General features: G+C 44.7%; 1 protein-coding gene and 1 pseudogene across 5 annotated transcripts in view; one reads left to right on the top strand and one right to left on the bottom strand.

The window, feature by feature from the left end:
- CORO2B (coronin 2B) overlaps nucleotides 1-24,856 on the top strand; it is a 125,330-nt gene that overhangs the window by 24,496 nt on the left and 75,978 nt on the right. The window contains exons 1-2 of one of the 5 annotated variants that reach the window (XM_067555503.1): nucleotides 10,077-10,100; nucleotides 10,341-10,449. The exons of 3 other annotated variants lie outside the window; for them this stretch is intronic. The gene's annotated coding sequence lies outside the window, so the exon portion shown is untranslated. Of the gene's footprint in view, nucleotides 1-10,076; nucleotides 10,101-10,340; nucleotides 10,450-24,856 lie in introns of those variants that run through there. One more of the 5 variants, XM_067555504.1, reaches the window with a different exon arrangement.
- On the bottom strand, nucleotides 11,815-12,427 carry LOC137158298 (ATP synthase subunit delta, mitochondrial pseudogene; annotated as a pseudogene).

The following is a 24,856-nucleotide window of genomic DNA, read 5'->3' as shown; positions in this document are numbered from 1 at the left end:
GTAGAGCGGGGACGTTACCTCCTGTGTCTTACATACAACACCCCCAGAATATTAGCCTTTTTAGCCACCACATCACAGAATTAGCTCATTCAATTTGTGATCCACTATAACCTCCAGATCCCCTTCAGCAGTGCTGTTGGCTAGCCAATTACTCCCCATTTTGTAGTTACACATTTGATTTTTCCTTCCTAGATGTAGTACTTTGCACTTTTCTTTACTGAACTTCATCTTGTCGAGTTCAGACCAATTCTTCAATTTGTTGGGGTCATTTTGAATTCTAATCCTGCCTTCCAAAATGCTCGCAACCCCTCCCAGCTGGGTGTCCTCTGCAAATTGTATAAGCTTACACTCCGCTCCATTATCCAAGTCATTAATGAAAATATTGACTAGTACCAGACTGTGACGGGGCACGCTCACCTCTCACGAGTGCCTCCTGTTGGCTGGGCGGGTGCTGCGACGATCATCCTTCTGGGGTATTCAAGGCTAAAGGAAACTAGGGATGTAAAAATTAGTTTAATTAAAAATCGGTTTACACGTTCTAAAAATAGAATGTTTAACCGGTTAAACGCTGGGGTGGGAGGAGCTGAGCTGCCTAGCTGCGGCTTCTCTGCTGCGGGGGCTGGGCAGCTTTTACTCGCGGGAGCTGAACTGAGCCCAGCCTCGGCTCCCCACCCTGCTGGGCTTTGCGCCTCCCCCTGCTCGCGGGGAGCCACGCCCAACTGCGCCTACCCCTTCCACCTCCCACGCTGGGCTCCGCGCTTCCCCGCCAGCAAGAGCTGCCCAACTGCTCTCACCGGCGGGGAGCCAACCCAGCTGCCGCTCCCTTACCCCCCCATTTAAATTGTAATCAGCTGTTTAAAACGTTTAACCAGCTGATTACCGTTTAACGGTTAAGCTTTTACATACCTAAAAGAAACCCCAACAGAAAGGTCTTCCCATCCCTGCCTCAAGCCACATTCAGCCCCTCCTTCCTCAGGCTGCCTTCTCTTCAGCCTCTCTTAGGCTCCTTTTTCAGCCCTTTCTGGGCTAATTTTAAGTCTTTCCCTGCCCTGTTATAGGGCACTGCCCCCAGGGCCTTCTCCCTGGACACTCTTTATCTTCATAGGTTCCTACTGCCCCCAAAGGTCAACAAATGGTTCCCAGAGCTGCTGAAGCTAAAGGACAATGTTAGCACAAGGACAAATGGGGATAAATTGGTCCTGAATAGTTTTCCAGCCTCAATTTAGATTTCTAACCATCCGAAGAGTGAGGGTCTGGGGCAGCCTCCCAATGGGAGTAGTGGGGGCAAACGACCTAACTCGTGTTAAGATGAAGCATGATGGGATTGTACAACTGGGGTCCCTGGTATAGCAGGGTGCTGAACTCTCTGATCCAAGACGTTTTGTCCAGATCTATGATTCAAAATCTGTGGTAAAACTCCCACTGACTCCAAGTTAGACCAACATTGAGGGCTTTTGACAACCCTGCCCAAAGTATCTAAGCTGGAGGCTAACTAGTACTAGCGTGCAGGAAGTCCACTCACTAACTGCTGACTGTTTGGAGGCAAAGTAGACCTTGACTGCATCACATTGCCTAGCAGGGTGTGAGCCAGAGAACTGTGTGTGGCTTTTTGGCTTTTTCTTAAATGTACATAACATGTTTCAGATTCGCTCCCCTCTTGTGTTTGTATTAAGCACTTTGGGATCTGCTAAGGGAATATTAAAGTCAATATTTAAATAGGAATGCGAGAGAAAGCTCAGCATGCTGGAAGGGCTCAAAGCAGAACAGAAAAGGATATTTTATATTAACACGCTTTGTTGTTGTTTTTGTTTTATGCAAGATAAAAGAATTTGGGGTCCCATGTGAAAGGTTAGGACAGTGTTTTCCAGAATAGGAGTTGGGACTCCCTTGGAGATGCAAAGTAGTCCAGTGAAGCAGGAAGGGGGATGGGGGAAAGGACAGAATGGTGGGAGGAGAATTATGCTATATAACGAAGGCCGCCATGACCTGTAAGCCAATATAAAAAAAAAAAAATCTGCTCACCAGCTACTTTGACTAGAAATAAGGTGGCTCCAGGGGAAAGTGTCTGGGAGCTGAGGGCAAAGATGGGTGGGGTGAGTAAATCAATGCTGTTTTTTCTTTTGGGTCCTGCATCTCTCTGATTTTCCTTCAGACGATATAGGTGGAAAGGTGACGCTAGTAACAAGCTATTCTCTGTCCCCATGCAACACTAAATACTCTCATGCTTAGGTTTTTTTAGGGCATTCTGGCTTTGTCAATTCCAAAGCTGTTTCCTGTTGCTGCATGTTGCGTTAAAAGCATTCATTGAGCTGCAGCGTGCAGCTCCAGCTGTTTGTGCCATCAGCCCTGTCTGTAAATAATAAGAAAGCTATTTTTGGCATTTAACTCTTTTACCCCTAACTTGGCTTGTGCTTCTTGGAAGAGGCTCGGTGCTGGGGACGTGTAGTGTGGAGTGGGACGCTACAGTCTAGGTGCCTTCCTCCTCTGGAGAACTTGGATAAAATCCTGATTGTTTGTCCGTAAGTGGGGAAATGAGTTGGGGTGCGTGGGTGGGGAAGGTTTATTCTCAAAGATACCGAACAACTTCCTTGTGCCCTTGCGCCCCACGGGCTGAACTGACAGAGATACGGCGGATCAGGGCTCAGGTGCTGACAAAGCTGGCTATCTAAGCCATAGCTGGTCCGAAACAAGACTATTAAAATATTTAACAAAGCTCTCCAACTAAGCTTAGTCCCACAAGCTGAAGTGCTGTTGTAACATTCAGCACTTTCACTGAAAACTGAAGTTGTCTCCTGCTGAATTGGCGGCAGGAGGTAGGAGTCTATCCGCTTTGTACAAAAGGCTGCAGGTTATTTATTTTGGATGTACTGGAAATGCAAGCCAGGCAATACGGTAGGTAAAAGAGAGACTATTTATACTGCATGTCCCGGCACTACCTTATTTTAGATCCATCCTTACCTTTCGGACTGGTCCAAATCTCCTGAGACCCAAACAGAAATGCTGAGGTGGCAGAGCCAGGGGCAATGGGGACCTTTTAATCACCCAGCAGCTTAAACTTCAGGGTCATTAAAAGCCATGTCAGAGCTAGTAACCTTAATGAATCTCGTCTGGGGTTGTGGACGGCACCAAAACCCATTTGAACAGGAGGGATCAGAGGCTCAGACTGAGGCGCACAAGGAGATCTCAGCATCGCTGAGAAGATGTGAGTTGGGATGATTCTGTTCCTGGAACTGGAAGGGAAAGTCTGTCTAACTTAGCTGGTATGAGGAATAAGAACAGATGAGACTAAAAACAAAATCCCTTTTGTTTTTCCCTGTCTCTAACGCTTTTTTCTAACCACTAAATACTTTGCTTTAAGGAGGCTGTTGGTCACAGGGTCCCGAAGGGAGGAAATACAGGGGCCCAAGCCCGACCTGGGCCCGCAGTGTGATGAATAGTTGATACACATGGGGTTCGCATACCCAGTCGTGGTCTGAGAGTGGAAGAGTTGCAGGATTCCACTCCCAGACGGGCGAGGGCAGGAAGCCCCGAGACCTGTGCCATTGGACTAGCCTGGGACTGAACTTGGTGGATGTTTCTGAATGCGGGTGCATTTGAGGCCAACGGGTGACGATACATGAGGCTGGGATTTTCAGAGCACTGAGTGTTGTGCTGTAGCTATCAGGGCACTCGGAGCAGAACGGGGCAGAGGTGTAACTAGCTGCATAGCCGACACATTCACTAGACCCTCTCTGCCTTGCTGGGACCCTTCTTTCCCAGTGACTTCCATGCACTAAGTGCTGTGAATGGTAGAAAATAGTGATGGGTTTTTAGGCTGAACTATTTCTCTTCAGGTTACCTGAAAGGAGCAATAATACTATTAAACTTCTCTTTTCTCTCCTAGAATCACACACTACAAAGGGAGGCTTAGTACACGCTTACCGGGAGATTCGGCGGCAGTTGCCGGGAGTTACACAAGCCCAGCAGAGTAGCTTGCGTAACTCCCGGCAACCTCCTAACTTCCCTTTAGTGCGGCGTCTCCACTGTGCTGCGCCGACGGGAAATGCGTTCCCATCGACCCAGCGCTACGCCTTTTGAGAAGGTGGTTTAATTGAATCGACTTCTGGCTCGATTGAGCGGGTCAGTCAATCCGGGTAGATCGATCTGCTGCCTGCCGTCAGTGTGCACACACCCAGCGAGCGTGGGGCAAAGACGTTAGAACAAAGGATGAATGTTGTGTAACTAGCCCGTCCTAGACCTTTTCAAAATTCGCAGGACGCAAATGAGTGCAGCACCTCACAGCAATTTACCCCCTGCCCCTTCTCCGCCAAGTAGCACCAGCTTTGTAGAAATAAACACCGACTAGTAAAAGCTGGCTGGGGAATTTATCAGAGCCAAATCTTTTTACGGAAGTGTTTGTTTCGACAAAACTTTCTCAGGGCCAGGATATAGGTGAATGAGACGCTCGCTTGGCATATGAGCGACTCAGGTTCACATCCATGCTCCGCCAGATTCAGAACCCGGGGGGTCTTCGCCCCGGTGAGCCCCAGCCGCCAAGCGATTGGCTGCCCTGAGGTGGGTCTCTTTCTCCTTTCCATGGGAAAAATTTCCACACGGTGTTGCATATCTGAACAAAAACAAATTCCGAAGCATCAACATTTTTCACAAAAAGAGAATTCATGCCTGCCAACCCTACTGAATGGTATTTCCTGGGCAAATGAACAAATGCAAAGGAAAAGGGGGTGGGCAAACTCAGTTTGGCAGTAATAAGTGGTTGCCTTCATAGAAAATAGGTTGGCCTAGGATTTTTGGCTTGGGAATAGCTAGCTATTGATCTGGGGATCAACAGGGAGCTCCCCTCTGATCCTGAGTTCCCCTATAGACTGGCACTGTGTGTGTGTGCACACGTGTGTGAGCCTCCACCAGTACAAAGTGCATGGCACAGTAGTTGTCGTGTACTGTACACTCAGTCTATTGGACAATATGATTAGACAGAGCAGGGGGAAAAGACGGTGTCTGATGTGGGAAGTGTCTCTGCTTTAGGTAGCGACGTGTATCTCCATCTTGGCCTTTAGAAAAAGGTGGTAATGATCACACTTATTTTTAAAAGCTCCTTATGCGCTTGTCAGCAGGGTTTAAAGCGTTTACTGTCAGTCACTTGTAATGCAGGATGCAGGCACATTGTGTAGCAGCCGCTCAGGGGTAGGAAGGGGGTTGAGAATGCTCCTGCACTCCTTCCCTGCATTTCCCCTTTATCCTCCGCATCCTTTGGAGCTTCCTCCCCTGGCAGCCCCCTGACACCTCCATCAGCTGGGGTTTCTGATGAGGGAGGGGAGCTCCTTCCCCCTCCTTCACATGCCCCACCGGAAGGGCTGAGTACGCCATCCGTGCAGTACTGAGCATGGGCACAAAGCAAGCCTGCAACGGGGAACCAAGCCATGGTCTCCTGTGTGGTGCTGAAGAGGGTCCCTCAGCCACAGGGCGGGCTGGCTGTGGGTTTTGCCTGTACGCAGCGTTGCAGCCACGCCGGTCCCCGGGCATGAGAGTGATGAGGTGGGTGAGGTCGTATCTTTTGTTGGACCAACTCCTGTTGGTGAGAGAGAGAGAGAGATAGAGACGGTTTTGAGCTGACACAGAGCTCTGCTTCCAGTCTGGGCAAGGTTCTCCGAGTGTCACAGCTCCGTGCAAGACGCAGCAGTTCATTTAGCGTAAGTGGGTATATTAGTGACCAAACTGAAGTCTCCGGGACAAGCCAGGTGCCTGAACCGTGTCTGTCGGCCGCCCCTGGGGGGCTGGGATACATCTGCTGAGCAGCAAGGGCTCGCTATGCTCTGCGGCCAGCACTTGCGTCACCGCATGAGTCACTTTGCCCGGACGCTCCCGCTCCGCGGGGGGCAGGCCTAGTCAGCAGCTTCCTACGGGCGGCACTGGTAGCCCTGGCTGGTTGGGGCCGTGTACTGTTGGGGCTCTGGTTCCTCCTCTTCCTTGCAAGGGTTTGGATGCCCAGGGAACAATAAACACTCACACCTCAGAGGCCCATTTGCTCCGAAGGGAGGAGCACTGTGTCCGTTCCCGTAGCATGCAGCTGTGCACGCGGGTGTTTGTCACCCCAATAACCCCACTCCCCAAAAGGGAGGACCCTGCCGGTGGTCAGAGACGCCCCTTCCTGGCAGAGGCCAAAGTGAAAGGAGGGGAGAGGGAGTAGCTGGCCAGCGCTAGAAAAAGGAAACGCCATTTCCCGAAGCTCGGAGGCCCCCCATGAGTTCAACACACAGGCCTGCAGGTGCTACAGCGCAAGAGGCTTACAGGCAGGGGAAGGGTGGATAGACCTCTGCATTCTGCAAACCAGGGTCTATCTCTGTCCTTTTCATCGTCTAGGGGAGGAAAGAGGTTTGCTTGCCCACCCACGGGCTCCAGTCCTGGAAACCTTTAAACTGCAGCAGAAAGAAGATGGCCAAACTGCGCTGGTTCAATTCTTCACCTCCTATTGGTGCAGGAGAACACCCTGTCCTCCCTCCTCCCAGCCCCGCAGTTCCTCAAAAGGCTTTCTATCCTATTGCCCCTTAATGGGGCGAAGAATTCAACCCCACCAGGTCATTGGTTCTCACCTTCCTCTCCTCCTCTTGACTGATACTACACCACGTCTGTGCAGGGCATGAGCCTGGTTTTTGTACGTGCAAGCGAGGGATCGTAGCTTGCGCTGGACTGAGCGGCTGGCAGTCAGAAGCGGCTTGCTAATACCAACTGAAATAGGGAGCAAGGCTGATGAAGCAATCGGGGTCGGTTAAGGGCAGACTGGTGTCACGTGGCAGATCTTACATTTGCTTTGTAAATAAGATCGTACAATTGTACGCTGCTCGTGTGAAGGGCTTTGCGGGGAGTGGTTTAAACAAGGCAGAAGGCAGCTGCACACTGTGACGTCTCCATGTTCAAGAACACAGAGAAAACAGTTATTAAATGACAGGGCTTGAATCTGCAGCTCTCTGCAAGCAAATCAATGCGGCTTGGCCTGCATAGCGACTGCAGGACTGGACCTACGTGCAGTGCCACTGAAGAGGTGCATCCATCGTCTAGAGGATGTTATGAGTCTAGGGGTTTGTTTGGTTTTTTTTTTTGCAAGAACTATCCTGCAAGATTCTCTTCCCCAGAACTTCTGTTATAATTTGTAATGTGGAAGCACAAATGCAGCTCTGCAATGGAGATCCTGGACAAGAAGCTCAGAAATGTCTGTCTGGCTTCCTGTGATGGCTAGGAGAATCGTCTACATAGTAGGGGGGTATAATAGGTGTTGGGTAAGCTTCGCAAGCCCTCCCACGTGTTACATTTTAAACTCGAATAAGAGATCTCCTGTGCTGTGCTTTACAGACTGTTCTCAGGCCTGACTTCAGAATAAAGCAGGATCTGATGTGATGCAGTATCTGCATCTCTTAATTTCTTGAGAGAGACCATGTCAGACCCAAAAATTGTATTTAAATGATTGTGCAGTTGTGAGGAACCAACAGAAGCCTGCACCCTGTTCCATTAGCGCCATGGCTCTCAGCCTTTCCAGACTGTACCCCTTTCAGGAGTCTGGTGTGTCTTGCGTACCCCCAAGTTTCACCTCCTTTAAGTGACTTGCTTACAAAATCGGACCTAAAAATACAAGTGTCAAAGCACATTATTACTGCAAAACTGCTGACTTGCTCATTTTTACCATATAACTATAAAATAAATTGATTGGAATATAAATATTGTACTTAATAGTACACAGAGCAGTATAAACAAGTCACTGTGTGCAGGAAATTTTAGTTTGTACTGACTTCACTAGTGCTTTTTATGTAGCCTGTTGTAAAATTAGGCAAAGATCTAGATGAGTTGTACCCTCGAGAGACCTCAGTGTACCCTCAGGGATACATGTACCCTGGCTGAGAACCACTGCCTTAGAGCCTGCCCTTGTCAAATTAGGAGGTTGAAAAGCGGCAGCCTTGCTAATTACGTGGGCTTGGATGTTTTGTTAAGCAAGTTGCTGTCCCACGAGTGACAGAAGCTTCCTAGTCAAAGGCCAGGGAGAACGGGGACAACAGGACTATGCCCGTTGTCAGTGCCTCGCTCAAGTCTGGGAACATCCGCAGCTGGTGAAAATGGCAATTGTCCTATTTACTAAAGGGGTCTTCCCTTCTCTTGTGTCTCTAGTTCCCCGGGGCAGATCCGCAATGGATGTGAACTGGCATGGTTGTATTGACTGCAATGGAATCATGCCAAGTTACTTTCTGCTGCTTATTTGACATGAGCCTCTTGAATAGCAACCTACTTATTATGTCTATACAGGCAGAGCCTCATCTGCACCTGCAGTCATTTTCTTCTGGGTTCCATGCTTGTCCTTTCTCCTGCACTTACTCCACTCCTTGGCCATACTCAATTGCTGCTCTGCTCTGAATATTGAATTTTATGCAGATAAGCAATTTGGTTTCCACGAGCTTCCTCCAGCAGCAGCCTCTCCATACTGCTCCGCTGCTGACACGATGGTTGCGAAATAATCTGTCTGGAATGGCCTGCTTGTTGTGTCAAGCCAAGTTAGATTTTTGTCTCCCCGAAGCTTTTTTGATCCGTTTATAATATAAACATAGAACACAGTCAGCCAGCAATGGCTGTTCGTGATTTGTTTTGAATGCAGTTCCAGTCCATGGCAAGCAGTGAAGCTGACAAGGTCCATGCCCAGTTGGCGTGCGGACAAGACTACTGACTTGTTTTAGGTTTGAATATGGTCTGATACAAGCGGGGGGGGAAGGGTTTTGTTTAGCCTGCCTGTGACAAAGATTGCACTCCAGTGGCTTTTGGCAGATTGCTGTTCTGTGCTCGGTATGGTGTACAAAGCCATTGTCTCAGCCATGGCTTAGATTCAGTTTAATAAAATCAGCTTTTATATGAAACATGCCTTGTTTTCTTATCCCACTCTGCCTTTAAATGGGGATTAAAGCCCTGTCAAGAATAGGAAAATACCCTTCTTCCTCATGAGATTTATTTTTCTCCATACACTCACCCAAATCTATGTCAGTTCCCATGCTGGATACTCTAGTTTTTTCTCGTGGTCTTTCAAACTACCCTTTTTAAGCAACCCCAGCTGGTCTTCACAACTTCACCGGTGAAGTTAATTGCAGAATGCAAAACAAGCTGAAGGTACTTGTGTGATGTATTGCGAGACTTAAGGAGCATAGAGAATGGAGCTTCTGCATGCAACTTTGTGGTTGTCCCTGCCCTCTCACAAGTCTGAGAACATTCTAAGATTGTCCCTTTTTATTCTTCTCTATCTTGGTTTCCTGTCAAGTTTCAAACGTCATAAAACCGTGTTTCCCATGTGACTAAAGCTCTGTCTACACTTACCTCTGAGATTTGGCGGCAGTCGACCAGAGTTACGCAAGCTACGCAAAAAACTTGCGTAACTCCCGTCGACTTCTGTGGTTCTCTTCTGTGCACCATCTTCACTGCACTGCGACGCAGCGCTACGCTACTTGTGGAGGTGGTCTTAATATGTCGATTTCTGGATCGACTGAGCAGGTCCTCAGTGACCGCTCGGTCGAGCCAGAGAAATCGATTTAACAGCAGCGAATTTGCCGCCGTCAATGTAGACGTAGCCTAGCTCTCCATGTTATGACATCGTGAGTCAGGCTCCCCAAAAGTCAGGAGGTTATCTTTAAAAATCATGAGGTTTTTTTAATAACAAATGTAGGGTTTTTTACGTTTGCTTTCTGGTTTATTGAGCCTTCAGAGTGCACTTGGGTCACATTTTCAAGCTTTTCCCCACAATCGTGAAGGCTAGAAACTTACCTTTTCTTTTAAATGACCACTGAGATTTTCACGTAACTGGCTTAGGAGGCTGGGGCTCCCAGTGAAACATCCAGTACTGTGAGTTGGGATAAAGTGCCAAGCACTGGCAATGCTGTGTTTGTAACATACACAGTTTCATAGCTTCTAATCTTGTGAACTGACTGACGTGTTCATTTACATTCTTTCCACAGACGGTACCCAAGGAACACAGAGTGTCATCTGCAAAGCGGATTAGACCCTGGCTTCTTCAGAGCTTGTGGGTGTTTTGATTTGGCTCCTGATTTCATAAACTCTCTAAACTAAAATAAAGATACTAGGTCAGTAAACTGGTTCCGTGTTAAAAAGCCAAGGAACTTTTGTCTCACGTCAAGCTTTTCAGCTAGGTTGGATGCAATGATTTCTTTTGGGGTGTAGTCTTTCTTGGGATAACTTTTTATGACTTTTTTTTTTTGGCCATTTTATATATAATATAAAATTATGAGGACACTAAAAGAGTCTCTCTTCTCATCCGACTCATAGGAATCCAAAAAATTGTCAAACTTGAATCTTTTTTTCAGATATGTCTGACTTTGTGATGTGAAAACGAGCATGCCAAAGTCTTAGTCACTCCCTCCAAAATGTACTCCAGACAGTCTCCTCTTGCAAAGAATCTACTTGGAGAAAAAGGTAACTTGTCTAGCTCTGAATTTACACAGTGAGCAATGTACAAATGATGACTGTATATAAAATAGCACTTTCTCCCTTAATGAAGCTCTATGACTTCCTGCAAAAGAGTAGATTTCCACTAGTGTGGAGGAAGGAAAACTGAAGCCAACTCTCAAAATGTCTAAACTTAAATTTTCACTAAATTTGTACCGTATCGGAATAGGAAAGTATCCTTTTAAATAGTTTGTGAGCCTTCTAGTGGTGCCTACAGTGTTCTGTTTTTTGAAAGCCACCAGAAACCAATCAGAGCAGCGGTGTGTGTGTGTGTCGCTAACCTGGCATGTTTGTGCATGTTTAATACATAAGTACCCTAGTGTGCCTATGCAGTATCTGTGTATTGTTTTCTTGTATAAAGAGCAAAAATCTCGCAATGTCCCACGCCATTACATTAGCATGTCTTGCATTCTGACAAATAGGGCATTAAAACTTCAGTCCTCCCTGGTACCCTGATATTCCTCCTGCACCTCTGTCTTACTCCCTTCTCTTTGTTCCTAGGTTGCCTTTTAAGAGAATTGCCAGTGTGTAGGATGCTTGGGCTAATTCTATATGAAAGTGCAAACTTCTCCATTAAAGCCAATGAATTACTCACATGCTGCAACCAGCTAAATGAGTGCTGTTATCAGAAGCAGCAGTGCCCTTGCTTTCCACAGACTTTAGTTATGGTCACCCATTCTCTTTCTACAGTGGTCTGGGGCAGGTGTCACCGGGAGGGTCTCTCTGGCATTGTGGCACTGAAGCCGAGGGGCTTCTGCTGGAATTCAGAGCATGGATGGCCCTGACCTCCCATTGCTTCACAAGTGTGAGTGTTAGCCCCTGCATCTGATTCTATAGGGTGGTAAATGGGGGGCTCAAACCCTAACTGGATGCTGTCAGATTGTCAGACTTCCTCTCCCAGAGCCCCCTTCTTCTATCTGTTCACATAGATTTTAGTCTGAATTAATCTCAAGATCCTCCAATGGAAAGATCTGTTGGAGTTTAAAAAGCACAGTCTCAATCAAATCCGGCTTGAAAGGGTGTTCTGGCTTTCAGAATTCCCATGAGCAATTCGAGTCAGAAAGTGGAATGTTTCCACCCCAACTGGACTCCACTGAGCCAGTATCTTAAGTGTGATGGTTTTTAAGCTCTTAGACCCTTTCATTTGATCAATACCTACTCCCAGGACTATAGATTTTACCCGGAATTATAAACTACTGATTCATCAGAACTGTTCTTTTTTCGGTTTTTTTTTTATAGCTGTGTATAATTTTAATGGAAATCTTGACATTTTGTAATGAGGCATGTTGTTTTGTCTGGGTCATAAATCCGAGTGGTTTTTTTGGCTTTGTTTTCTTTAATTGATCTGTCCCATACCATCTGTACAAACGGGGCGAAGCCGGGCCCAGCACCCAGTCCATGGCTTCTGCATATCGACAACAGAATCCCCTAAATACTCCAGGGCTTTTACTAGGGCTTCACTGGCTTCTATGTTAATCTGGGCTTCTACTTTAGCCGTTTCGTCAGGTGCCGCAGCCAACTGGGATAAGGCCTTATCCAGATTTGACTTAGCAGTAGTGAGATCCAGCATGTCCAAAGTGGCCACCTCTTCTGCCAGCAGCTGCACAGAGAAGTCTGCATTGACTGTGATAGAGCCACTGCTCACAAAGTATTTGGTCACTGTGCCATCCTCGGCAAAGACCATCACAACTCCTGGTTTCAGGACCTGCAACGTGGGGACATGAGCTGCCAATATGCCGAAGGAGCCGCTCAACGTGGGAACGTCCACCTGCTTCCTGGTGGCTCCGTTGTACAACACCTACGTGGGTGAGGCAAAGGTGAAGGACATCTGGACCAGGCCGGCGGCAACCACCTCGGCGTAGGAGCGGGCCGGGGCCTGGAGGCCGGGCAAGAGTAGGCGCAGGGCCCGGGGCCCAAGGGCCAGGAGGCGGCGAGCAGGCAACATGGCAGGGCCGGTGGTTTTTTGAAGAGGCAAATATGTAACTACAATACATAGCTCTTAGTGGCCATTAGTCTCCCCACCCCCACGTATCTCTCAAGGACTCTTCCATACCAGGTTTTTAACATTTCATTGTCAGTATTGATGAGTAGGATATGTCTCATAACCCCAGATATAATTTTTTAAGCAGGCAATCACTTGATAATGGACTTGTTTTCTTTGCAGTTTGCATTCTGCCTTAGGCTGTTCATCAAAAGGAAAAGCACTCCAGTCACATGGCTGAAAATGTGCTCCGTAAGCCATGAAAATCAACATGTTCCATTTACGCAAACCAACTTTTTTTAACTACTTGTTGCACTTTATATAAAACGTTTTGTGACCCTTTGGATAGACAGAACATTTCACAGACTCGAGCACAGTCTCATCCCGGAAAAAGAATCCTAGCGTTACAACCCTTCTAGTTTTGAATGTTTAATTCCAGAGCTGTACATGGAGCAGCTTTATAATATTTTTAAAGTGATGCTCGATTGTGACTATTTTTAAAAGCTGCTCAGTGGAAAGCACCACCTGTGCTGCATTCTTAGACTCAATGGATTATGTTTGGGACAGAAGGATGGAGTTTAACAAGCAGTCCTCTGATCTTTAATAACTACCTAATTGGTGCGTCCACCTACTCCGTCCGACTGACCACTTTTTAAACCAATACAGTGCAGCCTCGCCACATGGGGTTGGAGGCTTTGCTAGACGTAAGCGTTGCTGGCAGTGTGACTATAAAATTATAAAGTAGGAGCTAGCGCTACAAACTTTTGCAAAAATACTAACATAATAACGGCCATAGTGGATCAGACCAGTGGTCCATCTAGCCCAGTAGCCTATCTTTCGACAGCGGGCAATGTTAGGTGCTTCAGAGGGAATGAATAGAACAAGTGATCATCAAATGATCCATCCCATCGGCCTTTCCCAGCCTTTGGCAAACAGCAATTCCTGCCTATCCTGACTAATAGCCATTGACGGATCTATCCTCCAGGAATTTATCTAGTTCTTTTTTGAACCCCGTTATAGCCTTGGCCTTCACAACATCCTCTGGCAAGGAGTTTCACAGGTTGACTGTGCGTTGTGTGAAGAAATACTTCCTTTTGTTCGTTTTAAACCTGTTGCCTATTAATTTCATTGGGTGACCCCTAGTGTTTGTGTTATGAGAAGGAGTAAATAACACTTCCTTATTTACTTTCTCCACACCAGTCATGATTTTATAGATCTCTATCATATCCACCCTTAGTCATCTCTTTTCCAAGCTAAAAAGTCCCAGTTTTATTAATCTCTCCTCTTATGGAATCTTTTCCATACCCCTGATCATTTTAGTTGCCCTTTTCTGTACCTTTTCCAATTCCAATATATCTTTTTTGAGATGGGGCGACCAGATCTGCATGCAGTATTCAAGATATGGGCGTACCACAGATTGATAAAGAGGCAATACGATATTTTCTGTCAAAGGCTTTCTGAAAATCTAAGTACCCTCTATCCACTGGTAGTGTCCATATGCTTTTAGACCCCCACAAAGAATTCTAGTAGATTGATGAGGCATGACTTCCCTTTACAAAAACCAGGTTGACTCTTCCCCAACAAATTGTATTCATCTATGTGCCTGATAATTCTGTTCTTTACTATAGTTTCAGTCAATATCCTGGTACTGAAGTTAGGCTTACTGCCTGTAATTGCTGGGATTGCCTCTGGAGCCTTTTCTAAAGGAGCAGGTCAATTGTAATGAGAGCACAAGTCTTGCACATACACTTTTAAAGTTGAGAACATGCACAAGTGTTCCATTACTTACCGCTATCAGTCCTGTTACTTTCTGGACAGGTCAATACGCAGTTTAATTGGATGTGTATGAATCAGATAACATGCACTGTACATAAGTGGTTCCATTTGCTAATGGTTGAAAGAATGAAAGTTATTTGTTAGAACTACTTTGTTCTTTAAAGGCAGGTAGGTGGCTATGTATAATGACATAAAGAAGTAGTCGTTGAAAAACTGTCAGTCTCTGACTATAATAATGCAGTGGGATTAGAGTGATTACTCTTGGGTAGGCTGATCAACTTCAACTGTTCCTTAATAGCTTGCGAGCTTTTGCTTGAGTCACCTGTTGATAGGAGTGATTCATCTAATGTAAAACTTCCCGGTGAGTAACATTTTATTGAGGGATACAGTTAAGGACTAGTCCTGAGAGATTCTGAGCATCAGCAGCTCCTGTTGGCACCAACAGCATTTACTGATGCTTAGCAGCTCTCTGGATCAGACTCATAAGGGTGTATAGTGCTATGATCAGAAATAATTTGGCCAAAACATACATGCCACCTGCCAGAGTGGATTATAGAGGAATTCTTTTTTCTTTCCCTTTCTGATGGGTCTTAGGCTGTTCCTTAATTCAAGACTATGAACTTTCTGCATCTAATAAACCAGTTAAACTTACAATCGACATCCTTGGATTGCAAATATGCTTATTTCCTGTTACTTAAACCAAAAGCCACATGTTTTGTCTAGTGTCTTAGTGTGGTAACAGCCAGTGAATGCATGGAATAAACTCAGCCTTGAAAAAGGGCAAAATTCTTTCCAATTCAGAGAGTGGATCTTCATTTCAGTATGTTGCTTTCCCTCTCTGCACAGTCAATGAGACCTGCACACTTGGAGCAGAATGTCTGAGCTGAGATCTCAGAGCCACATGAGCGAGGAAAAGCCGCCTGCCTTTATAAATGAATAGGAATGAAATATAATGTGCCCCTTTTAGATTTCTTAGCTATTTCCTAGCTCTCTTCGTTACAATTCTATGGTTGCACAACCGAAGTTCCCTTGAATCTGAATTCAAAACCAAGTGGGAAGAACCTGGTGATCAAACTTGGGGCAGTGTCTCAGATAACAAACTACTTGATGCAGAGCTAGGAACCCGCATCCCATGACCATCCTTGTACCACCTATGTGATGTGAGCCATCACTTCTCCTCGGACTTTGCCTGAGGGGCGGATGGCTAGATTGGTGAGCATGTTTTGGGGGAAGATAACTGCTTAACTGACCAGGTCAGTTTACTATCACTTTAAACAAAAGAGGAATGACTAAAATTAGAGTAAAGGTCTGACCATAAGCAGAAAGGCTTGGAAATGTAGATATGTGCCCTGGCTGTATCAATAGAGCTGGGTGAATAACTAGCTGATTTTTCAGATCACGGGCAACTTTGAAAAGTTTAAATAAAAAAGTTTTCAGGTCTGACTGTAAATTAATTTTTAAAAAACAACAAGCAGTTGATGACTTATAAAATTAACAGCCATACTTTGATGTTTTCCTTTGGGGAAAGGGATAGCTTTCTAATACCATAACTCCTACAATAAATTCTCTTCTAAGTATAAGTCAGTGACTATTACTGAACAGAACATATCTTTCATGAACACAGAACAGAAGTAATGTTCTACTTATCATTAAAACTCATTCTGCACATAGGCGCTTACTGTGTTATCTACTGAGTAGATGTGGCTGCCATTTAAAAACAGAAAATTTCACTTCCACAATGCTCGGCTCTGTCTTCTGGAGTCCTATCACAGCAACCATGGGTGATGGCGGACCAACATCCTGTTTGTATTCCAGCTAGAATGTAATTGCACCTGTGAAGCTGTGTAAGTGGGGAGGCTGTTTTCCATGAGTCTCTGCTACAATAAAGAGACTGTTCCAAAGCTTGGGTTTCCATGTTCACATCACTGTGTAACTGAAAGTACATACAGATTTAGGACATTCATATTTCCACAGAGATTACCCCCTGAATTGTTGAAGGAGCAGTGGGAGATCCTTGCTGGGATTCTAACCTAGCCTTTGCGATGTTTAACAGGATTCAATGAGGGATGATAACTGTGTCGGTTGAGGCCAGTTTAAGTTATGCTGCTAGATCGGCAGCCTACCAGGACAGATTGACATTCTAGTGAAGTGTCAATTGCTTGTGCGCCACAGCCAGGTGGTATGGAGGGTGCGGTGTCTCATGCTGACTGGGAGCAATTTAGCAATAACTAGAGCCTCCTGTGTATCAGGATGTCTCCACCATTAATGGCTGGGGAACATTGCAAATTTGTCTCTCTCACACAAGAAAACCCCATCTGCTATTTCTGCACATGATCCCTATTCTTCCTATGTGAATCTGCCATCTTTTACAGTGAGGGATATTCATAGCATAGCAGTGAGTCAAGGTTATACACCGAATCTTGTCTTTTCCAGACTTGAATGACTTGATACGGCATAGGGACAAAGTCTGGTGGCAGTAGTTTCCAGACGAGATGTCCCTTTGTGATCCATAAGGAGGTTTAATATCTCTGCTCTGTCACTGGACTAGAACGGAGCATACAGCTTTTCGGGTCAGATTTTTTCAAACCTTTTTTTCAAATCAATTGAAGGTTGCCTCTCTTACAAGATTTTCATCTCCCTTCAAGTCCCATCTGAAAGAAGATCTTGCTCCTTTTGCTTCTGCCTCTTAATTTCTTTCTTCCTTCTGCAATTACTAACTTGGTAAAACCCAAGTTGGATAGTTTGTATGCAAGGTTCTGTATGAAATGCATCTGATCTAGATCTTCTGAAAACTTAATCTGAAGCTAGTTTCAGACTTTCACATGTGCCAGTTTGTTCTCAATTTATTTTTATATTTGGAAAATCTTATTGAATAGCTAATACAGTGAAATGTGAAGGTTTGGGTTGCCTTGGATTCAGATACTTTAACAGATTTTGCAGCATCAAAACACCCCTGATACCACTATACCTGATACCACTATATCACGATCTCCTGCTGGTTGAAGACTCCAAAGGAAGACACCACAATGATAGCATCTAGAAATATCTACTAGTAGGTTGTTGAAGTTGAAATTATATCCTGTGCTGGAAGAGGAGAACAGAAGTGGGAGGTAGTTAATTATCCTAACATAAATAAACTCCTGTTAAAGAGTTAATGTTCAGGCCCTATGATGACCTCACTAAGTGTGCAAATTTGGCCCTTAATTTTAGTTGTCTGGCTCTAACAAATGTAGATGTGACTTGATGAGATTCCTGTAAAGGATGCTTGTTTCCTTACTTAGCCATGTTTATCCTGGGGGGAGACTTCCTTTTATTTGTTGGCTGTAGTTTGCAGACAGTACTACCTGTATGGCTCATGAAATGGAAGCTTTTTTTACTGCAACATGAACTTACGCCTTCCAAATTGAAATGAAAACAGACAGTACTGTAACATTTTTGCAAGTACATGTTGTCTTCATTATCCTCCTGGCTTTGACTAATTAGGAATAGCACCCATATACATTTGTAATAGCACAATACATGTTAAGTACTTAACAGTTTCCTTGGTTTGAATGTTTAAGAGTAAGTGCTATGTGATGTATACGCTCAACAAAAATGGATAGCTCTTCAAAGCTGTTATAAACCTAGGGCTGTGTATCTGCTCTCTGCTTAACATTTTCAAAGGCACCTAAGTCTCAAATGGGAATTCGACTCCTCATTCGCTGTGGCCTTGGCTTCTCTGTTCAAAAGGGGCGTTTTTTATCTCTGGGATAAATAACGTGTTCGCTGTCCTGAGGTAAAAATACAGTGAACACAAGGCACTTCAGTTTTACTGTGAGAGAAACAGCCCTATACCTTCTCCAAGGGTTGACTTTGGCGAGTTTACCTCACAGTAGAACTAAAGTGACTGGTCTTCTCTGTGTCTGGTGACCACGCATGCATGCTAGTTACCCCAAGGCATAAAAAACACAACTCTGGTTTTTTAAGCAGTGAAGACAAGGCCTGTTAAGCAATACATGATCTAGTCTTGCGTGATGATGATTTAGAGAGTGTCTGTAATCTGAAAAAGAACCTTCTGGAAACCTGTTTTGATTCTCAGTCCTGGACTTTTGGAGTACGTCTTGTGATAAAGTCAGGCCAGAGGGCCTCAAAAGGGCATACCAGGGCCAGTATGTAAGCCTAAGAATGCCAAAAACCCTTTTTCCTGCAAGCAGGGGAGAGATGATTGCAGGGCAATTAGAGACACCTGGACCCAATGAAGGGCTAGTCCAGGTGTACTTAAACCCTACCTTCCCTACAGGGAAGGGGGGAAGCACAGGAGAAGGAAGCTACCAGAAGGCTTGTGGTAGCTGGAGGAGAAACTTCCCCCAGGCTAGGAGCCGGTGCTTCACTGCAGCCAGAGGGGCAGAGAAGGAGACAACCCTTGGCCACAGTCGGCAGGAGGGAGCCACAGTAAGGTACCCCCCTGGCCCTGGGGGCACACTGAGGGGAAAGGACAAAAGACTTGTTCAGCCTGGGGAGACGGGGTAACCGGTGACTCCCTGGCCCACTACAAGCGGTAGAAGCGTGAGACCCACAAGGGTGAAGCTGGCTGTTTTCCACAGTCTACACAGCAAAGAAAAGCCTATGACTGGCCTTTGCTGGCCGACTCAGGCTTGGGCTGTGGGGTTGTTTCATTGATGATTAGATTTCCTGGCTCGGGTGGGAGCCTGGGCTCTGAGAACCTCCCATCTCGCAGGGTCCTGGAGCCCAGAGCCCAACCTGGAAGTCTACACAGCAGTGAAACAGCCCCTCAGCCTGATGGGCCAGCCGCATACTCTATGTCCCTAGAAAACCTGGGGCTGGGAGTGACTATTTATGAGCTGGGAAGTGCTAAAGGCCCCTCCCTCTGGGGGGGAGGAGTCACTGGATCCAGGACACAACTGATTGCCTGGGAGTGCTGTGGTAGTAGCGTTGGCCTACTGAGCGGAGCGGAGGAGTGAGTGACAGTGTTTAAACCGGCTCTCTTCTGGCCTAGTGAGGAACTGCACTGACTGGCTCCCAGAGGAGTCCTGTCTGGGTTTTCTCTAGTCAGGAAGACAGGCTCTCCTCAGGGTCTGGAAACGGGGCTTATAAGGTGACTTCGGCAAAGGATGAGAGGAACATCTCCTCCAAGGATGGAAGGGGGGAACGTGGAAGTACTCCATTTCCTAGAAATGGCATGCCTGTTTAAAAAAAAAAAAAAAAAGCAGCCTGTTTGCTGCCTGATCAGAAACTGGTAAACAACTTTCTCTTTTTGCATGGTAAATTTTTCATTGCCTTAATGGCTGATCAATACTCCAAATGTCAGCCACAGACAACGCTGATCTTCCTGAGGGGAAATTACTCTGAGAGGCTGTGCAGTCAACATTTTAACTTTGTGTCGGAGAGGACAGATGAAAAATAACCCCATGTAAACTTTTCTGCCAGAAACCCTCATCAAAGAAGCCAGTTACAAAAGTTCCGCAATTTCCTTGGGAATGCTTGGCATTGACAGAAAAGCAGAGTTGTGTATCTTGTCTGTACCTGTTAGCAGGCTCTTGGGTTAGAGGCATTAATAATTTAAATGATATATAGATTCTTAAAGTGCTTTTGGGGGAAGTACAGCGGAGTGTGGGCTTGGCTGGATCCCAGGAGCCTGAAGACTTTCTATAGAAAATGTTTTTGGAGTAGTTTAAAAACTGGCCAGTGGTGACTAACTGGGGTGAGATGTCTCGCTCCCCAGCCCGTGCTCCTTCTCCCTCATAACTTTCAGGGTTTTGAACACCCTCTGCCGGGCTTCCAGTTTTTTGTATAACTCTGTTTTCTGTTTAGCATCTAAGGCCACAGTAAATACTGCATAGCTTACTAGAGGAAATGGCAACATCTAACAATATGTTGCTAGAAACTAAGAAAACTTCTTGTCTGAACAGCCAGAAAATAAAATATTAAAAATTGATTTTTATGTGGGTAGCACATGGCTTTGACCAATGACCCCTAAATAAAGGTGAATCGATAGGCAGTGAGAGAAAAGGAGACTATTGGCAACACCGCTGAGTGATGTGTGTCTAGTGCGTTTATAAACAATGGGGCTTGGAGGATGTCTACTGGGCAGCATCCTGGTGTTTTATATAGGTTCCCTTGGCTAGGTTCTCCCCTTGGGAGAGAGAGTTCTCTTCTGTATCCAGAGAAGTGTCCTTATTGTATGGCCCTGTTTTGCATAACTTGAATTTTAGGTCCTGATGAGTAATGATTAGAGCTGGTTGAATTTTCTTCTTTTTCTTTTTTAGGACAGAACTTGATTGGAAAATCAAAAACTAATTTTTTAATAGAAATTCTGAAACAATTTTCTATTTTGACTTAAAGTGCTGTCAGTTGGATTGTGCTTTCCTACCTTTCTTCCCTTCTCCTTTCCTCTGCCAATAGGAATATAACAATGCCTATACTGGATCAGACCAATAGTCCATAAGGTCCAGTAGGCTGTCTTCCGACAGTGGCCAGTGCTAGATGCTTCAGAGGCAATGAACAGAACAGGGCAATTATCAAGTGATCCATACTCTGTCATCCAGTCCCAGCCTCTGGCAGACAGACACCCAGGGCATGGGGTTGCATCCCCGACCATCTTAGCTAATAGCCATTGATGGACCTATCCTCCGTAAACTTATCTAATTCTTTCTTGAAACCAGTTGTACTTTTGGCTTTTACAACATCCTCCGGCAATGAGTTCCACAGGTAGACTATGCATTGTGTGAAGAAGTCCTTCCTTATGTTTATTTTCAGTCTGCTGCCTATTAATTTCATTGGGTGATCCCTGGTTCTTGTGTTATGTGAAGGGGTAAATAACACTTACTTTTTCCATGATTTTATAGACCTCTATCATATCCCACATTAGTCATTTCTTTTCTAAGATAAACAGTCCAAGTCTTTTTAATCTCTCCTCATAAGGAAGCTGTTCCATCTCCCTAATAATTTTATTGTTTGTCTCTGTACCTTTTCCAATCCTAATATGTCTTTTTTGAGATGGATGACCAGAACTGCATGCAGTATTCAAGATGTGGGCATATCATGTATTTATATAGTGGCACTATTATATTTACTGTCTTACTGTCTATGCCTATCCTAATGGATCCTAACATTCTCTTAGTTTTTTTGAGTGCTGCTGCAGCAGTTTTCTGGGAACTATCCACAATGACTTCAAGGTCTCTTTCTTGAATGGGAACAGCTAATTTAGACTCCCATCTTTGTTATGTGTAGTTGGGATCATTTCTTCCAGTGTGCATTGTATTGCAATTACCAACATTGAATTTCATCTGAATTTTCATTTTATTGCCCAGTCACCCAGTTCTGTGAGATTTCTTTGTAACTGATTGCAGTCCGCTTTGGACTTAATTATCTCGAGTAATTTTGTATAGTCTGCAAATTTTGCCTCCTCACTGTTTATCCCATTTTCTAGATCATTTAGAATATGTTGAACAGCACTGGTCTCAGGAAAAATCTTGGGGGACCCTGTTATTTACCTCTTTCCACTGTGAGAACTGACCATTTATTCCCACCCTTTGTTTCCTATCTTTTAACCAGTCACTGATCCATGAGAGGACAGTCCCTCTTATCCCACGACTCCTTACTTTGCTTAAGAGCCTTTGGTGAGGGACTTTGTCAAAGGCTTTCTGAAAGTCCAAATACAATAATATATCTGCTGGATCACCCTTGTCCACATGTGTTGATCCCCTCAAAGAATTCTAATAGATTGGGGAGGCATGATTTCCCTTTACAAAAGTCATGTTGACTTCCCCATGTGGACTCTTCTGTGTTCATCTATGTGTCTGATAATATTGTTCTTTATTATAGTTTCAACCAATTTGCCTGGTACTGAAGTTAGGCTTACTGGCCTGTAATGCCAGGATCACCTTTGGAATCTTTTTTAAAAATCAGTGTTGCACTAGTTATCCTCCAGTCATCTGAAACAGAAGCTGAGGTAAGCATACGTTACATGCCACATTTAGTAGTTCTACGACTTCATATCTGAGTTCATTCAGAACTCTTGAATGAACACCATTTGATCGTGGTGACTTATTACTGTTAAATTTATCAATTAGTTCCAAAATCTCCTCTATTGACACCTCAATGTGGGGCAGTTCCTCAGATTTGTGACGTAAAAAGAATGGCTCATGTGAGGGAATCTCCTTTACATCCTTTGCAGTGAAGACCGATGCAAAGAATTAATTTAGCTTCTCTGCAATGACCTTATCTTCCTTGAGTGTTCCTTTAGTATCTCAGGTCTGGTCTACACTGCCAGCAAAATTTGGCGGCAGTAAATGGGAAATATGCAAGCTACGTAGAGTAGCTTGCGGATCTCCCGTCAACTTCCTAAATTCTAATTAGCACGGTGTCACCACTATGCTGTACTGACGGGGAATGCCCTCCCATCAACACAGCATTAATCTTTTTGCAGGGGTGGATTTATTGAGTCCACTTTCAGATAAATTGAGCGGGTCTCCACTGCCGCTTGATTGATCCCGGAAAATCAATCCTGCACTGCCAACAATACCGCCGGCAGTGGAGACATACCCTCGGTTGTCCCACAATGGCCCCACTGATTATCTGGCAAGCTTCCTGCTATTAGTTTTTGTCTCTTTTGCTAGCTGCTCTTCAAAGTCTTTTTGGCCTGCCTAATTATACTTGACTTGCCAGAACTTATACTCCTTTTTATTTTCCTCCGTCGGATTTGACTTCCACTTTTAAAGGATATCTTTTTGTCTCTAATGACCTCTGTTAGTCTGTTTAGTTATAGTGGCATTTTTTGGTCCTTTTGCTGTGTGGGGTTTTTTTTTTTGTTTGTTTCTCTGTGTTTGTATATTTTTTATTTGGCATATACATATAGTTTGAGCCTCTGTAATGGTGTTTTTAAAAAAGTTTCCATGCAGCTTGCAGGAATTTCATCCTTGTCACTCTTCTTTTTAATTGATGTTTAACTAGCTTTCTCACTTTTGTGGATAAGGAAGGGCGAGGAAAGTATTTAATTCAATAAAAAGGGGGGAAGAGAAAATGCTCAACCAGAAATTTTTATTTCAAAAAACCCAAAAGGACACCACATTTTAAGATTAAATGAAAATGTCATTTTGAATCAAATGAAATGAAATCTTGCAGAAAACCCAACATATTCTAGGGGAAAAAAAATCAGACACCTTTCATGCAGAATTATCCACTGGAAGAATTTGGCTTTTCCAAGCAGCTCTAAAAGCCTTATTTAGGAGTTTGAAGCAACAAGCTGGTTACAGTGAGGATATAAAAAACACTGGTTTCATCAAGGAATGTGTGAAAACATTGTTAAACTGGTAGCCATTCTCTGGAATACAGTAACTAGCTGGAGCTGCTGTTGGAAATGCCATGAACCCTTCCATGTTTCATCAGACTGTTGATTTGACTGTGCCAACGATAACATTTTTCCTTTCAAAGTGAGGCAAATTTGAGGAATAACGAGTTCTGTTTGTGCATTGGAAGAAATAGACGATTACCACCAAAAAACCTCTCTTACCAAGAGCGGAAAATGACCGCTTCATACAGACTGCACAGCTGAGACTGAGGAAGAGGCCGTTACAGTACATTCTCTAAGAGCTTGTATGATTGATGCCGATTAAAAAGTCCTGTCCATTGTTGTTTAAAAGAATTACCGTACGCTCTTCTGTGGTGATTGCATGTTCTAGCATCGTGGGTTTTTTGCAAGCGCTCTCCTTAACTACTGTTGCCAAGACTCCCGACTACTCAAAAGATCCAATTATAATAAATAAAAATTGAGACACAGGGTTGTATCCTGCTGTTCCTGTTTGGGGAAAGCTGGAGCTGCTCTACACTGCAGCATCTGAAAAGGGCCTGAGCATTTTTATTTATTTTTGTTGTAAGCCATTAAATGTGACTGCATTGCAGTTATCAGGAGATGATTTAACATCACTTGTCTCCTAGGATATTCTATATTCTGCCTTCTGCTGTACTGTGGGAGCTGTAATCTTGCTGTCCTACTATCTCCCTCTTTTCTGTTGATCTGATAGATTGTGAGAACAGAACTCTCTGTGAGTTTTGTGTGGCCTTTCATTATCTCTGTACAGCTCAGCCCAAATTTAATTTCTTTACTAATGGACTGGAGGAAAAATGAGGAGCTTTTATGTTAAAGTTATCTTAGTTTCCTATAGAAGTAGATCTAGGCCTGAGGTATGTCCTTTTAAAAATAGGAATAGTGATTTATTCTCTTGCAATCAGAGAGCGCCAGCCAGGGAAATCATACTTTTCATTAAGCACATGCTCCAAGTTGACATCAAGGCTCCTACCGAGAGAACAGCACCAAATGTGGCCAGATACCCTCTCCCATTTCTTTTCAGCACAGGCGACTCCCTCAAACAATATACTTTCTATACTTCCTACCCGGCTCACTTACTCATCCTGGCCTCACCATGCAGCCATGATTGGACAGTTGTCAAAGGGCACCGTAACAGCCTCCACACACTGAGCATGAAGTGTTGCTCAGGCCTTTTTCTCATGTTTGATTGAACAGTAGTACAAATGTTGGAGGAAACTTATGTTCTTTGTGAGTGGAGAGAGAACCTTCATCTCCGTAAAAACAGAACTTCACTGCTCTGCAGTAGCATT

The sequence above is a fragment of the Emydura macquarii genome, unplaced genomic scaffold (genome assembly GCF_026122565.2).
Source record: "Emydura macquarii macquarii isolate MOO-44397 ecotype Brisbane River unplaced genomic scaffold, CSIRO-AGI_Emac_v2 contig_1644, whole genome shotgun sequence".
Classification (NCBI taxonomy): Eukaryota; Metazoa; Chordata; order Testudines; family Chelidae; genus Emydura; species Emydura macquarii.
This window is presented reverse-complemented; position numbering and strand designations above follow the sequence as displayed.